The sequence below is a fragment of the Chanodichthys erythropterus genome, chromosome 12, assembly GCF_024489055.1.
Source record: "Chanodichthys erythropterus isolate Z2021 chromosome 12, ASM2448905v1, whole genome shotgun sequence".
Classification (NCBI taxonomy): domain Eukaryota; kingdom Metazoa; phylum Chordata; class Actinopteri; order Cypriniformes; family Xenocyprididae; genus Chanodichthys; species Chanodichthys erythropterus.
In genome coordinates this window covers 50,050,050-50,067,935 of record NC_090232.1, presented here as the reverse complement: position 1 = coordinate 50,067,935, position 17,886 = coordinate 50,050,050, and the positions used below count along the sequence as shown (strand labels likewise).

The following is a 17,886-nucleotide window of genomic DNA, read 5'->3' as shown; positions in this document are numbered from 1 at the left end:
TCTTTATGATCAGTGTAGGAATACAAATGTTCATCAAACATGTTAAATTCATCTTTCATTTAATAAATTAGTGTTCTCAATGCTAGTAGTCTTAGTTGACTCATCCATGGATCATTTCAATGCTTACTTTTCACAGTTGTTTCTGATGATTAAATAGTGTTAAAACAACATTTATTTCAGGTTTTTCCAGCCAATGCACATGTGCGGTCCTGAACGCACATCTGAGAACTTTTTCTATGGAAATCAGTGATGATTGCCAAATTGTAACTTTTATTTAGAAGGCGGGGCTTCCATTACTAGAGCCGCCATATTGGGCATGTGATAAAAGGCCTCGAGCTTTACTCTGACAGGACTGATTTCCTCTTCCACATGGGTGTGACGTCCCTCAGTGTCTCTCCATCACTTATGAAGGTCACGTGATCACACTGTGATGCTGCTGTCAAAAGTTAATGCGTTTGGTTTTCTCACTTACTGTGCTAAAGAGGAAACTGTGTTTGTGACCCTGTTTAAAAACATATTATGCATTCGAGAACAAAACCACTGCCGATTAAAAAGCTTCTTTGTTTAACTTCTGTTGCTATTAATCAATCAGTGAATTGGAGGTTTTTCAAATGCACAGTTGGAGATAATGGTGATGAAATATGTTTTTTACATCACTGCTACTGCAATACCTTCCAGTGTTTTACAATCCTGCCTCCATCAGTTCCCATTCCAGGATAGTTGGGCTGAATATGCAAATAGTTATTCAAGCTATTAATTACTCTGTCTCTCAAGAACAGATTCCTTGTCATCACTGTCTGTATGATTGAATGTAGATATTACCAAGTTTGAAAACATTATTACATGAGCATCTTTATGGATTGATTTAAAGTTTCTCTCAGTTTACCTTGTATGCCTTTAGTCTAATGTCATCAGCTAAAACTCTTCTTCTGCTTTATCAGAACCATAGTTGAGGTGTCAAAAGCTCAAATTAAAATATAATGTGTTAATCACGTGTCATTCAGTGTGAAAACACCAATACTGGTTTCATCCTGATCATTTGTAGAGCTGTCTCTGGTCACGGGTGTTGGTGAAACGGGTAAGAGCTTGATTTTATAAACGTTCTGTCAAATATCTTAAGTGTGGGGGATTTATGTGAGATTTTAATGATTTCTGTGTGCATTAAGCAAAGAACTAGTGCTTATTTCTCTTTTGGTTTGTCTCTTTTTGAAGGTCGTAGTTCACTATTAGCTAATCAGTAACTACTGTTTTTTTTTCTTTTTCATTCCTCCCAGAGAACTACTAAGAACTGCTATATACAGGTTCATAATTAATGTGAATAATGCATAATGTATAATTAATTCTAAAGAAAAGATCATGGTAACCCACTAGTAATGACTGAAGTGTTACCAAATCATTCAGATGGAATTACTGTACAAAACTGTACAAAAATGTACAAAAACCTCAAACACTGCTTCGTGAAGCTTTGAAACCTTTACCAATCTTTAGTTTTGAATCAGTGGTTCGGAGCATGTTTTAAACTGCCAAAGACACACGATTTCAGTAAACAAGGCTTCGTTACATCATAACTGTTTCGAAACATTTTGAAATTTCAATGGTTCACCACTGGGGGGCAAAGATCTCTGTGATCCCATGAATCGTGTCTATAGTTTTATACATGTAGACGTTTTAAGTTATACATTAGTACACCTATAATTAAAAAGAATAATATTAGTTAGCTACTATTATTCTTTTTTAATTGTAGGTCTATAATAGTCTCTTATTGGCCTGTTCAGCTAAGCCAGCCATGGAACAAAGAAAACAAGCCCAGAAAATTGATTAAAAAAAATGAATATTTTACAGACACTTGATATTCAGTCTTCTTATATGATTTGTTAATTGCATTTAGTATATTTTATTTTCAATAAAGCTTTTGCAATGGGTTTGTAAAAGGTGTTTTTACTGCATTTACACTGTTCTGATCAGGATTCGAACCCAGGGCAACAGCATGCCACTCAAGATCACTACCACTCCCCCTCACACTTTCTTGTTTGGCATAAACAACATGTAGGTTATAATTTGTCAAAGTTTTGCCCTGTCCAAATACCCACACTTGCGGTCTTTGCACTTGACCACTAGTCTACTTACATGACGTATTTCCTGTATTTGGCTCAAGTGTTCAAGTAGGTGTGAAGACTGCAAGTGTGTGTAGAACTTTTGATTACTCGATGGGACACACTTACAGTGTTGCAAAAAAATGCATGATAATGCATGTTGGGATACGCTTAGCCTCGAATACCGCTCTGAAGCGGTATTCAAGATAGTGTGGGTTTAGTGTGCATTAAAGGGTCATGAAACCCCAGAACACATTTTTTGAGCTGTGAACAGATATGTATAGGATGCACATCATTGAAAACACTAAGGGCCCTATAATACACTAGTGATGGGAAGTTTGGATCATTTTACTGACTCGGACTTTTGAGTCTCGTTCAACAAAATGAACGAATCTTTTTTCGAGTAATTTCGTTTATTTCGTTCATTTTAGCAAAATGTAATTAAAATGTTACGTGTTACTTCCCCAACACATCTACTACTTATGCAAACGTTGATCCCACTACAAACAATACAAAACTACAATGCTATAAGATTCAGAAATGATTAATTCATTACCTGGGTCTTCAGTTTATGACAAGCTGATTACTCTCATCTCACCTCTTGTCTGACAAGTCTTCGGGTTTAAGTCATTCCTTAATGACGTGACAGGCAGTCCCATGCTTAACCAATGCAGTCTTAGCCGGAAAGAGAATTGATTAGTTCATTTCATGAGTCTTTCGGGTTTTTGAGTCGTTCCTTAATCACGTGACAGACCCATACGCAATTTCTGACATTTCTGTCAGTGTTTTTGTTACTGTTTCTTGAGGATCTGTGGTGTTATTATAAATAAATAAAGCCCTGTTATAAATAAAATATTGATTAATTTATCTTTTTGACTGTCTATCTGTAAATAAACACTAGGCTATATAATAATATAATAATATAATAATCCAAGCCTACAATACAAAGTATTTATAGCCTAGTTTGTTCATTTTTACTCCAATTTTGATTTTGCTGTTATAATAATTGCTTTTCCTAGGCAGACTTGACATATTGGTCTAATATATGTATAAGAAGATTGCTCAAAAAGGACATAATGACATAAATTAAAAGCAAATAACATTTTGAATTTGAATTATTAATGTTAGTTTAAAACATCAAGGTTATGATAACTTCAGCTTTAACAGTTGTAACACAAACTCAAACAAAACTGGAGAGTTAACGTTATTTACTAATAAATATAATGTGCTTGGGTCACACAGCATAGCGTATGGGTCTGTCACGTGATTAAGGAAGGACTCAAAAACACGAAAGACTCATAAAAAGAACTAATCAATTCTCTTTCCGGCTCAGAATGCATTGGTAGCGTATGGGGCTGTCACGTGATTAAGGAACGACTCAAAACCCGAAAGACTCATGAAATGAACTAATCAATTGAATCATCAGGTGAACTACTTCTAGCAGTACAGAACCTGTAGAATATTGCACATGCGCGACTGAACGAATCACCCCCCGAGACGACTCGTTCTTCCCGAGTCACATTAAAGATTAGTTCAAAATGAACGAATCGTTCAAGAACGACACATCACTATAATACACCCGGCGCAATGCGACGCAAGACGCAGCGCAAGTGTGTTTGCTAGTTTGTGCCCGGCGCCGTTTGCGTTTTCCCGTTTAGCGCCACGTCCTTAAATTAGTAAATGCATTTGCGCCAGTTAGTGCGCCCATGGGCGTGCTGGTCTAAAAAAGAGGTGTGTTCAGGCGCATTGCCGGCGCATTGCTATTTTAAGGAGCTGAAAATAGACTGCGCCATAGACCAACTCAAACCTGGTCTAAAGTCTAAAGTCAATGGCGCAATATTTTTTTGTTAGAGCGCGTTGGTAGAAACTGCGCCTCTGGGCGCGTTGACTTTGCTTATTACACACAGGGATGCGCATCACACAAACATGCCAAATATTAAAAACAAAAGGATTACAGTGTAAAAGAATATTATTGTGTAGGCTACATAAATATAAAAATGTAATGACGTAATAATTCATCCCACACCTTCTTCACCTCGGGAAGCTTTGGTGGATTCCTGCTTGTCCCGTAGATGATCTGCTCGCGCGCTTTAACTTCGCACATGAGCAGATCGGTTTATTCGCTTGAAAAGCGTTCAGCTTTTCCGCCAACAAATTCCGCCATGTAAATAGCAATCCGCCATGGCGCGAGCGCATCTCGCTCTTAAAGGGAATGGGAGATGACACTCTGATTGGTTTATTGAACGTTACGCCTATTACTCATTAAGAGAATAGGGACAACCCATTTCAAAAATGCCCCCCGGCGCACGGACCGTTTTTCCGTCGTTAAAATAGCAAAAGTGGATTTGGACACGCCCTGAGTGCACCTGCGCCGTGCGCTTTACACTTTGCATTTAGATCATTAAAATAGGGCCCTAAAGGTACTCATTAATTTTATTTAAAAGGTAAAATTAGTTATTTTTGCATTTTTCTGAGTGATTTCTAACTTCCGGTTTGAAAAGCAAAATCGGAGCAACGTCACAAAATCTGACGTCATCGTGTACCATCGAACATGCTGGCGTTAACAGTTTCTGCATTTATTTATGACTTAAAGCTCATTTAATCCAATCACTGTGCTGTATTATGCATAAGATTATAATTGCGGTATTATGCATGAGGAAGTATCACTCTCTCGCCTCGGTTTGTTTTCATTCAGAGACATATCGTTGGTGTTCGTTTTCTCTGTGCTACAACAAAAATGCATTTTCCTGCGATGCGACCAGAGCAGAGGTTTGTGTGTATGTGGATTGTTTTGCTTTAATCTACCAGCACAAATGGAAAATATGTTCGCGTGAGATCGCAAAAGTGCGGCTCATTCTCCTCTGCCTGCTCTAGCTGCGTTCAAACACGTGAGTCGTAGGCTATTTCCCTCAGCACAGCAGCACATGAGTGTTGTTTTGTTTTTGCCCACGATGTGGTCAGAACTGGAGTTAAAATACGAACACATGAAAAATACGACTGTTATGCTATACACGCGGAGCATGCATATGATCGGTTTCAGCGCGGAGCTCCGTGTTGTGTTTAACAACACTAGCCACGTGGATCATAGCTCATACAGAATAAAGTATCCGTGTTTAAAGTTTTTATTTCACACATTCTCCTGCACCAAACATTAACCAGCACGGTGTAGTTATGCACACATATTTCATCAAGTCTTCTTCAAATGAAATATATGTGCAAACTGGACACTGATACAGTGGTGTAGCCCATCTGAACGCGACGACACGATTATTCTAATAGACAAAAGTCTGATTTTGAGAGTGCAGTGCTCATAAACGTAATCAAAGTAGCCTATTATTAGCCCTATTAAATATTCTTTCGCATTTCTCCCTTGTGTTTGGGAGTTTGTTGTCATTTTCTCCGTGCTCATATATTAATATTCATTATTCTGTATAATGAGTGTCCTCTATGTCTGTGCTTCATTGGTTGTTCTCTCCCCTCTCCCCCCTCTCTACACTCCCACTTTTCCAAAGGGTTTCATGACCCTTTAAGGGCACTGTACTTGGGCATTTTTTAAACATGGGACAGCCTTGTGCACTTACTTCCTGTCGTGTGCACGAGCTCTTAAGTGGCCAAGATCGGAAGTGTGGGTATTTGGACAGGGCATTTGTCTGAATCGTTGTCAATGTTGTTTCAGAGCAACACATGCAAGTGACCACTAGGTGTCACCATTGAAACGGGTGTCAGATTGTTTCGAAGCCTCAACACAATAGAGGGTATGCATCGATGTCAATTTCCCGCCGGAACGTGCTCCCTCAGCTGTTTTTTTTAGCGCCATTCACACTGAAAACCAATGCTGCCGCTCAGTCTTTTGCCACTTAGCGGGCGTGACCGCAGTCGTAACGGTCGACGGTGACGTCACGTGCATGTCCTCTATACGGCACATTTGCTTCAGTTGTTTCAGTGTTTCACGAAGTCTCGCTCTGCCCATTACTATAGGTAGAGGATCCAAACGCAGGGTTTATTAAGAGGGTAATCCACAATCATAATCCAAAATCCATGCAATAGGTCAAAACACATGCAGACAGTCCAAACAAACAAACAAAAAACAAGGCAGGGTACACAGGCAAAGAGTAATCCAGAACATGAGGCAGAAACAAGCAGTGCCCACTGGTGGCAATTATGGGCATTCTCATTGGTAACTGTGACAATATTGTCACGGGAAGACTGCATACGAAGTCTGGTTCATAATAAACAAGGTTTAATATAATACGCAGGTAGAAGTGTAACAGCGTGTAACACACATGCATAGCATACACGAACAATAACCGACCGGGACTGAACTGAACAGGGAGAATATATACACAGGAGTAAATGATGGAACTAAAACAGCTAGGCAAGGATTAACATAATCAAACACCATGGCAACTGATAAGAACATGACAGACAACAGAACACATGTGACAAATATGAAAAGTGGCAATTCCTTATGTATTATTTAAATATACACATTTAATTAATGAAATACAGGGGCAAGAAAAAGTATGTGAATCACTTGTAGAATCTGTGAAAATGTGAATAATTTTAATAAAATAAGAGGGATCATACAAAATGCATGTTATTTTTTATTTAGTACTGTCCTGAGTAAGATATTTTACGTAAAAGATGTTTACATTTAGTTCAGAAGACAAAACAATAGCTGAATTTATTAAAATAACCCCATTCATAAGTATGTGAACCATTGATTCTCAATACTGTGTGTGGTTACCTGATGATCCACGACTGATTTTGTGTTTTGTGATGGTTGTTCATGAGTCTCTTGTTTGTCCTGAGCAGTTAAACTGAGCTCTGTTCTTCAGAAAAATCCTCCAGCTCCTGCAGATTCTTCAGTTTTCAAGCATCTTTTGCATATTTGAACCCTTTCCAGCAGTGACTGAATGATTTTGAGATCCATCTTTTCACACGGAGGACAACTGAGAGACTCAAACACAACTATTAAACAAGGTTCAAACATTCACTGATGCTCCAGAAGGAAACACGATGCATTAAGAGTCGGGGGGTGAAAACTTTTGAACAGGATGAAGATGTCACAATCTTTCTTATTTTGTTTAAATACCATTGTTTTTCATTTAGTACTGCCCTTCGGAACCAACAGAAGATACTTGCATGTTTCCCGGCAGAAAAATTAAGTACTATTTACCTTGATATTTGAATTCAAAAGTTTTCACCCCCCGACTCTTAATGCATCGTGTTTCCTCGAGTTGCATTAGTGAATGTTTGAACCTTTTTTAATAGTTGAGTTTGAGTCCCTCAGTTGTCCTCAGTGTGAAAAGATGGATCTCAAAATCATACAGTCACTGCTGGAAAGGGTTCAAATATGCAAAAGATGCTTGAAAACTGAAGAATCTGCAGGAGCTGGAGGAATTTTCTGAAGAACAGAGCTCAGTTTAACTGCTCAGAACAAACAAGAGACTCATGAACAACCATCACAAAACACACAAACAGTCGTGAATCATCAGGTAACCACACACAGTATTGAGAATCAATGGTTCACATACTTTTGAACGGAGATATTTTACAGTTTTTTCCAATTGCTAACACACTAAAATGACATGCACAGCACAATTATTTAAACTGACACACAGAGAGCAAAACTTCTTCTCAAGTCTCCAAAAGTCTAAACACCTTTTCTGTTTTACACACATTTTGCATTTCAAAATAGCACTTTTTAAATTCACTAAATACAGTTCTCTGCATAAGACACAACAATCTGACATAAAGTCACATGTTTGCCATTTCAAAACACTGCCATTCAAAATGACACTACATGAGCTAATTGGCCAATTACATGTGCCACCTGGCCAAACACCTCAGTGGTTAATTGTTAACACTTCAATCAGGATGTAAGCACTATGAAAAGACCACAGGTGAGAACCTTTTTTTTTTTACAACAACAATGGAAGACATTGCAGAGAGAGGAAGAGGAAGAGGAAGAGGAAGAGGGAGGTTGAGAATAAGAGGGGGAGGAAGAGTGAGAGGTAGGGGTAGAGCAGGTAGAGGAGTTCATGGCCAAAGAAGACAAACACTTTCAAATGAAATCAGAGCAACCTTAGTAGATCATGTCATCAACCATGGGTTGACAATGCGTGAGGCTGGACAGAGAGTGCAACCAAACTTGAGCCGTTTTACTGTCGCCTCTGTCATCCAGACCTTTAGACTGGAGAACAGGTATGTAACCAAAATTTCATGTAGTACACATGTAGTATACCCCATGTCATAGTGTATCAGTTGGGTGACACCTGTTTACTTAGTGTATGACATCAGCCATTCATGAACTGTACAAGTTTCCTGTACAATGTACTCTACTGTGGGGGAAAATATTTAGGCTGCATTGTCCAAGCCCTATATATATTTTTATTTTATTTTTTCTAAAGGACTGAGAGACGACACCATGGTGGAGGAAGGGGCCAAATGTTCACCGGGGTACAGGAAGCTGCCATTGTAAACTTGGTTTTGGAAAATAATGAAATCAGATTACGAGAAATTCAAAGCCACATCATCCAAGACAACACCTTATTCAACAACATTCAACGAGTTAGTCTGTCCACATTGGCTCGCATTCTCAAGCGAAACCAAATCAGAATGAAACAACTTTATAAGGTGCCGTTTGAGAGAAACTCTCAAAGAAACAAAGAGTTCAGACGAGCATATGTGGATGTAAGTACTATATTGACTGCAGTACACTACACACAACATTGTTTCCCAGTGTACTGGATAACACCATATTGAGTGATTTTTGTTCTTTGTTTTCAGGGAGTACTGGAAATGGATGCTCATGCAATCCCACATGAGTTCATCTTTATAGATGAGGCTGGGTTCAACCTAGCAAAGACCAGAAGAAGAGGGAGAAACCTCATTGGCCACAGAGCCATTATAGATGTTCCTGGCCAACGTGGTGGGAACATCACAATGTGCGCTGCCATCTCCAATATGCATGGTGTCCTCCACCGTCATGCCAAACTTGGACCATACAACACAGCCCATATTCTCACATTTCTGGACAGACTTCACAACATTCTCATACCACCAGAGCGTATGAATGATGCAGACCATCAAAGAAACCGGTACGTTGTAGTATGGGACAACGTGAGCTTTCATCGTGCAGCCCCAGTCCAAAACTGGTTTGCTGACCACCCAACATTTCTCGTGCAATACCTCCCACCATACTCACCATTTCTGAACCCCATAGAAGAATTCTTTTCGGCATGGCGGTGGAAGGTATACGACCGGCAGCCCTTTGTGCGCATGCCTCTTGTGCAGGCCATGGAAGAGGCATGTGATGAGATTGATGTGGGTGCAATTCAGGGATGGATAAGGCACTCAAGGCGCTTCTTCCCTCTGTCTGGCAAGGGAAGATATTGCCTGTGATGTTGACGAGGCGTTGTGGCCAGACCCGGCTGTGCGGCAAGATGCTGCCTAATTATTTTTCTTGCCTTTTTTTTGTTTTGTTTTTTTTACTGTAATATACTTTTTTTCAGAAATTTTCTTTTTCAGTTTACTTTTTTTGTAAGAATATTTTTGTTCAGTCCCATGTAAATATATCTGCTGTGCTTATGTTGTACTGACTTGTTTACTGTAGTGAAGGAAAAAAAATAAAAATGTTGCAACAGCATGTGTGTGTATCTGCAAATATTTCTGTGCATGTGAACAATCTGATACATATTTTAGTATTATGGCAAAGCATACTAAAGATGGGGGTGCTTTTCATTATGCCCAACAGTGTGTAGGTGGTTAGGCAAAAATCTGGTAATATGAATGAAGTGTGTGCCATTTCATGCAAAAGTTTGATTTTGATAATGCTCTGTGTAGTTTCGGTTGCAGTGCTTCATTTTGCAGGATATATGAGGTATTTTGCAGTTTGGGTGTGTGGTTTTGTGAATTGTGTTAAGTGTTTTGATAAAACCAGACTAGTTTGAAAAATTGTGTGTTAGCAATTGGAAAAAACTGTAATAAATTCAGCGTTTTTTTTTTTTTTTTTTTTTTTTTTTTTGTCTTGTGAACTAAATGCAAACATCTTTTATATAAAATATCTTACTCAGGACAGTACTAAATAAAAAATAACATGCATTTTGTATGATCCCTCTTATTTTATTAAAATTATTCACATTTTCACACATTCTTCAAGTGGTTCACATACGTATATTTTTCAGTATTTAGACCATATAATATATTGATCATAAGTATATAGAAATATTTTTCTGTTCCTTAAGGGAAGAATAGTGACACACATTGTATCATTAGAATTAAAACTAAATTAAAAAATAAGCCACTGTTCATTTGTTGTAGGTGTTGATATGGTGATGTCAGTCAGAATGGCTCCTCCTCTTCCTCTGATCTTTCTGCTCATGATTCACGGTGAGTCAATGCAACACTTCAAAAACATTCAAGAGAAACTGGATTGCATTTTTATGCATATGCTGCATAAAAGGATGGATTCTGTGTTTCAGGGGTTTCTAGTGCTGGTTGGGGTGTGAGTTACAGTCCTTCACACATCTGTGCACTAAAGGACTCATCAGTGATAATGAACTGCACTTATACATACCCTACTGGACATCAGATTGAGAAAGTGTTCTGGACAAAAACACTGGAAAAAGTTAATGGAGAGCATCCAGATCTGTCTAATGACACTGAATACAGTCAGAGGCTTCAGTATCTGGGAGATAAACAGCAGATCTGCACCATCAGACTGAGTCATGTGACACTGAAGGATTCACGCATGTACTATTTCAGATTCATAACTAATAAAGACAAATGGATTGGTTATCCAGGAGTGACTCTTACTGTCACAGGTGACTTTCATGAGGTTTCTCTCTTCTACTGTGCATTATGTTGAATAATAATCAGTGTATGACAGCAGCACTAGATATAATGTGTGTGTTGTGTTCAGATCTTCAGGTGGAGTCTCCTGAGAGAGTGACAGAGGGAGATTCAGTCCGTCTGACATGTAAAAGCAGCTGCACTCTGACTGACAGAGCAACATTCATCTGGTACAGAAACTCACAGCCATTAACTGAGAGAAGAGACAGAAACAATGAACTCCTGCTGCAGTCAGTCAGAAGAGAGGATGCAGGCAGATATAGCTGTGCTGTACACGGACACAATCACATCTCTCCTGCTGTACAGCTCAATGTCATGTGTGAGTACAGATTCATTAGTTTTTTTTAAAAATAATAATAATAATGAGATGATTTATTTATTTATTTATTTTTTACTTTTAGATGCATCAAACAATGTCTCAGTGTCCATCAGTCTGTCTGGTGAAATAGTGTCAGGAGATTCAGTGACTCTGAACTGCAGCAGTGATTCAAACCCTCCTGCAGAAATCAGCTGGTTTAAAGGAGGAACGTTTGTAGGATCTGGAAGAATCTACAGCAACTCAAAGATCAGCTCTGATGACAGTGGAGAATACAAGTGCAGATCCATCAATGAACATTGAGAGAAATGCTCTGATGCTGTGACTTTAAACGTCATGTGTGAGTTAAAGTTGGTGTGACATGAAATCCCATAAACATATTTTGTGATGTCAGATTTATTGTGATAAACTTAATGATAACGATGGCACCGCGCATGGCAGCCACAGTGCTTAGCTCTCCAGTGTTTGTGTTGTTTTTGTTTTTCCTGTTTTTTGTTTTTCAAATACGATCAGTTTTACCAGGGATGAACTGCTGAACATTCGGCAGTACACACCACAAAATCTTTTACCGGATTTCGATTATTCAGACGTTTTGTTGAATGTTGTAGTCGGCGGAGCTGCAGCGCGGTTCAGACGCTTCAGGACGCACAGATGGGGGAAGCGCGCCGGCGTCCTCATGAAGCTCAGACAGCGCAGATTAAGAACGCAGCTGCCTAGCATCCATCTGGCAAATCTCTCTACCCAACAAAACGGATGAACTCCTTCTGACTTGGGTAAAGTTGTTTTTTTATTCGCACATTCGGACATCCGTATTCAATAGCCTTGTTACTGTAATCACACTACATTGGACATTCAGTGGACATTCACAAGTAAATATGCCATTAAAACAATACTTGCCTATTTTGATCGACTGTGAAAAATGTTGTAAGTTGACAATCGTTGGTTGTCAATATCATGTCGCTGCTTAAAATTTGCAAACATTAATTTATTGCACATTTATTGGAAAGTCTGAATTTATCAGAAGTCCGAATGTGCGAATATAAAACCAACTTTACCCAAGTCTCCTTCTGCTCTCCCGGACAAAGAAGGAACCGTTCTATTCACTGCGGGAGTTTTGCTCGTTCATTCTGGTGAGTGTCTACATTCCTCCGTAAGCGCACGTGAGCTCGGCTTTACAGATACTCGCTGATATGATCACAGAGAGTGAGCAACAACACCCTGACTCTCATTCTCGGGGACTTTAATAAAGCGACTCTCTCACGTGAACTTCCAAAATACAGACAGCATGTTACTTGTCCCACCAGAGACAGTAATACACTGTATCACTGTTACACAGCAATAAAGGATGCATATCACTCTGTCCCACGGGCAGCTTTGGGGCTCTCTGATCACTGTTTAGTTCATCTCATACCGACCTACAGGCAGAAACTGAAATCAACTAAACCTGTAGCAAAGACTGTAAAGAGATGGACCACCGAAACAGAGCGGGCTTTACAAGCCTGTTTCGAATGGACTGATTGGAGTGTTTTTGAAACTGCTGCCACTGATCTGGACGAGCTCACAGAGACTGCTTCTTCATATATCAGTTTCTGTGAGGATCTGTGCATTCCTACAAAGACTCTTTTATCTTACAACAACGACAAACCCTGGTTCACTGCAAAACTCAGCCAGCTCCGTCAGGCCAAAGAAGATGCTCGCAGAAATGGGGACAGAGTCTTGTACAAACAGGCCAAATACACACTGGAAAAGGAGATCAGAGTGGCAAAGAGGAATTGTTCCGATAAGCTTCAGAATCAGATCTCTTCTAATGACATGGCTTCAGTGTGGAAATTTCTGAAAGTCATCACCAAGTCAAGTCAAGTCAAGTCAAATTTATTTATATAGCGCTTTTACAATTGGTAATTGTTTCAAAGCAGCTTTACATATTAGAAGCACAGAAAAAAAGGGAAGTGGTTAAAACTGTACAAGCAAGCGTGGTAATATGTAACATATACAAGATGGTGCTACATTAAGCCAATGTCGGCTGACTTCCAGGGGTGGAAAAAACCCCCTAGGAGAAAAACCCAGCGTGCTAGCACTGGGAAAAAAGTCCTAGGAGGGAAAAAACCCCTTGGAAGATATATATATGTAAATGTATATGGAGATCAAAATCTGAATTGTACATTTTTATTATAGAGATTAAAAATCGATTATATATAAATATATGTAAGCGGATACGGGGATCCTGGGCTACGTTGTAGTCAGGTCCAGACGCAGGTTCTCCATCTGACCTGGATACGGCCTGGATCCAGCACCCGGCAAACCTCAGGATAAGCAGAGAGACAGATATTAGCGTAGATGCCATTCTTGTTCTGATGTACAGGTATATCTAGTGTTATAGGAAATGTTCTCGGTTCCGGCCGACCTAATTATTGCAGCGTAACAATCCTTTAACGGATTTGAAAAATGTTAATGTATTGATAATGTGTTATGTGTATGCAAGAGCAAAGAGATGTGTTTTTAGTCTAGATTTAAACTGACAGAGTGTGTCTGCTTCCCGAACAATGCTAGGAAGATTGTTCCAGAGTTTAGGTGCTAAATAGGAAAATGATCTGCCGCCTTCAGTTGATTTTGATATTCTGGGTATTATCAACTGGCCTGAATTCTGAGATCGCAATAAACGTGAAGGACTATAATGCATTAAGAGCTCACTTAGGTACTGGGGAGCTAAACCATTTAGAGCTTTATAAGTAAGTAGCAAGATTTTAAAATCTATACGATGTTTAATAGGGAGCCAATGTAATGTTGACAGAACTGGGCTAATATGGTCATACTTTCTGGTTCTAGTAAGAACTCTAGCTGCCGCAAGACACCATCTACAAGACACCATCCCCCAGCTCTGTGGAGAATCAACAACTGGCAGATGATCTGAACGAGTTTTATTGCAGGTTTGAAAAAACACCATTAACACCTCCAACAACCCCCCTCTTCCCCACACCTGCAATTCAGTTCAGTGAAGATGACATGCGCCAGGTCTTCAGAAAGAACAAGAGAAGAAAGGCACCAGGCCCAGACAGCGTTTCACCAGCCTGTCTGAAAACCTGTGCTGACCAGCTGGCCCTCATCTTCACACAGATCTTCAACAGATCACTGGAGCTGTGCGAAGTCCCCTCCTGCTTCAAACGCTCCACCATCATCCCCGTCCCAAAGAAACTCAAAATTACTGGACTTACCCAGACAGCAACACAGTGTGGCCCAGATCCGGCCCACATCTGGTACATGTAGATTACAGACGGACCAGATATGGGCCGGATCTGGGCCGCCACTATGTTGCTGTCAGGGTAATGACTACAGACCTGTGGCTTTAATGTCTGTGGCCATAAAATCATTTGAAAGACTGGTTTTGGCTTATCTGAAGGACATCACTGGACCCCCTGCAGTTTGCTTACCGAGCAAACAGGTCTGTGGATGATGCAGTTAATATGGGACTGCATTATGTTCTGCAGCATCTGGACAGACCAGGGTCTAATGTGAGGATCCTGTTTGTGGATTTCAGCTCTGCTTTTAACACCATCATCCCATCACTCCTCCAGCCTAAATTAACTCAGCTCTCTGTGCCCACCTCTGTCTGTCAGTGGATCACCAGCTTCCTGACAGACAGGCAGCAGCTAGTGAGGCTGGGAAAATTCTCATCCAGCACCCGCACCATCAGCACCGGCGCCCCTCAGGGCTGTGTCCTTTCCCCACTGCTCTTCTCCCTCTACACCAATGACTGCACCTCTAAAGACCCCTCTGTCAAGCTCCTGAAGTTTGCAGATGACACCACACTGATCGGCCTCATCCGGGACGGTGGCAAGTCTGCTTACAGACTGGAGGTTGAACAGCTGGCTGTCTGGTGCAGTCTTAACAACCTGGAGCTCAACATGCTCAAGACAGTGGAGATGATCGTAGACATCAGGAGAACCCCCCCTGCTCTCCCCCCACTCACCAACATGAACAGCACTGTGACTGCAGTGGAGTCATTCAGGTTCCTGGGTACCACAATCTCACAGGACCTGAAGTGGGACAACCACATTGAGTCCATTGTGAAAAAGGTCCAGCAGAGACTGGTCGAGCTGAGGAAGTTCAATCTGCCACAGGAGCTGCTGAAACAGTTTTACTCTGCCATCATTGAATCCATCCTTTGCACTTTATATATCTGTCTGGTTCAGCTCAGCTACCAGTTCTGACCTCAGAAGACTATATCAGATAGTCCGGTCTGCTGAGCGAATCATTGGTACAACCCTCCCCACTCTCCAAGAACTGTCCTTATCCAGAGTGAGAAAAAGGGCAAAGAAAATCACTCTGGACCCCTCACATCCAGCACACTCCCTCTTTGAACTGTTGCCATCTGGTCGACGCTACAGAGCTTTGAGCACCAGAACGACCAGACACAAGAACAGTTTCTTCCCTCAGGCAATCCATCTCATGAACACTTGACAAACACGGAACACACAACACTATTATACATTTACTTTATAACACATATTAATTTATATTTCAAATTTGCACACATCATAACTGTACATACATATTGTCTATATTATATATTGTTTTTTGCACTTTGTCTATCTTATATATTTGTATATTATTATTCTATTCTTTATATCTGTCTTGTCTTGTCACTGTTACTCTGTTGCACTGTGGAGCTTCTGTCACTAAAACAAATTCATAGTAAACATATCTGGCAATAAAGCTCTTTCTGATTCTGATATCTGTTTTCTGTGTTAGATCCTCTAAAGAGCGTCTCAGTGTCCATCAGTCCATCTGGTGAAATAGTGTCAGGAGATTCAGTGACTCTGATCTGCAGCAGTGATTCAAACCCTCCTGCAGAAATCAACTGGTTTAAAGGAGGAACGTTTGTAGGATCTGGAAGAATCTACAACATCTCAAAGATCAGCTCTGATGACAGTGGAGAATACAAGTGCAGATCCATCAATGAATATGGAGAGATGCTGTGACTTTAAATGTCATGTGTGAGTTAATGATGGTTCAGTAACTGTGACATTACATTTCAAATTTATTGTAATTGTTAATGTTTTTTTGTTTGTTTGTTTGTTTGTTTTGTTTTTTGTCTGTTTTAGACCCTCCCAGGAACGTCTCAGTGTTGATAACTGGACCTGGTGAAATAGTGTCAGGAGGTTCAGTGACTCTGATCTGCAGCAGTGATTCAAACCCTCCTGCTCTGAACTTCAGCTGGTTTAAGGAGAATGAAAGCTCAGCTGTTGGATCTGGACAGAGTTTCAGTGCACTACAGAGTGGACGCTTCTACTGTCAGGCTCACAATCAACATGGATCTCAGAGATCAGACACTGTAACTGTGAATGTTAAAGGTAGAGCAGCTCATATACTGACATTACTCTTTCTACAGTGAAGAAAATGAATCTGTTCAGATGTTTTACTCTTTTGTAGGACATCTGGTGAAATTATACATACCCATTGGAGTGGTTTGTGGAGCTGCAGTGATCTTCATGATGCTGGTTTGGTAAGATATGTGTCTGTGGTACTATGTAGTGTGTGTGAATGAGTGACTGAGTCAGAAGATTGTGAATTCAGCGAGACGTCATGATGAACGTGAGCCAAAGCAACATTTCCAATTTTCCATCCTATCTTTCCACACTGACAGCTACTCAGTTAGTTATTGAATGAGGAAGTCTGAAGCTCACATCTTTACTGCAGTAAATCCTGAAGATACACCAGATTTCATCACATTAATAATGGCAGTGTCACGTCCTAGAGAAACCTCATTGGTTCAAAATAATAATTGTGTATTAAACATCATGTAAGTTCTGATTGGTTGTAATTGTGTCAAATCATTGTCTTTAAAGGAGAATCAGGTGGATGAAAAAGAGAAATGACACACAGGAGTCTCAGGTGAGAACAATTTATTTGGTTATTAGTAGTTTACTGATCAGGTTTATGGATTTGTAACTAAAAGTTAAATTTTAAATGTAGTTGTGACTTTATTTAATGAGTTGTTTATATACTTTTTCCCTCTCTATTCTGTTTTTTTTTTTTTTTATGGCACAGATGGTTGAATCCAGACCTCCTCATGACAGACACAAAGCTTGTGATGTTGAATTGAGTGATCCTGTGTATGAGAATGTAACGGTAAATGTTTTAACTGAGGATTTCCTACACTTTTACCCAAACAGAATTGAACGCTCCTGAATGTCAGTGTGAAAATATCAAATGTCTTTTGATTAAGTATATGGAAATTTAAATAACACAGTCCTGTTTTTACCTTGTCTCTTCATTCATAAAGGCTGATCAACTTGATGATTGTAAACCTGAACTGAAGTCGTCTGTGTATAAAAATCGTCCCGTAAGTAAGAAAACCTACAAGACAGAGAAAAACCCAACCTATTATTCTTTCATCATGATTGATGTTCTTGATGCTTTTGTTTAAACATCATTATTAATGTTTTCACTTTCTTTCTCTTTCTTTCTTTCTTTCTTTCTTTTTTAATCAGCATAACAACAAAAGGCTGTAATGTTTTGAACACACAGCAAAGATTACAGCCTTTATGCATCTTTGTAGGCGGAGCTCTGAATGATTGACAGGAGTGCCGTGATGACATGTGACTGAAGTAATTTGGGGAT

At 39.8% G+C, this 17,886-nt stretch overlaps 1 protein-coding gene and 1 pseudogene across 1 annotated transcript in view; one reads left to right on the top strand and one right to left on the bottom strand.

The window, feature by feature from the left end:
• Positions 1–17,886, bottom strand: part of LOC137032441 (B-cell receptor CD22-like) — a 900,294-nt gene that overhangs the window by 556,735 nt on the left and 325,673 nt on the right. The gene's annotated exons all lie outside the window — the stretch shown is intronic.
• On the top strand, positions 10,424–17,829 carry LOC137033038 (B-cell receptor CD22-like; annotated as a pseudogene).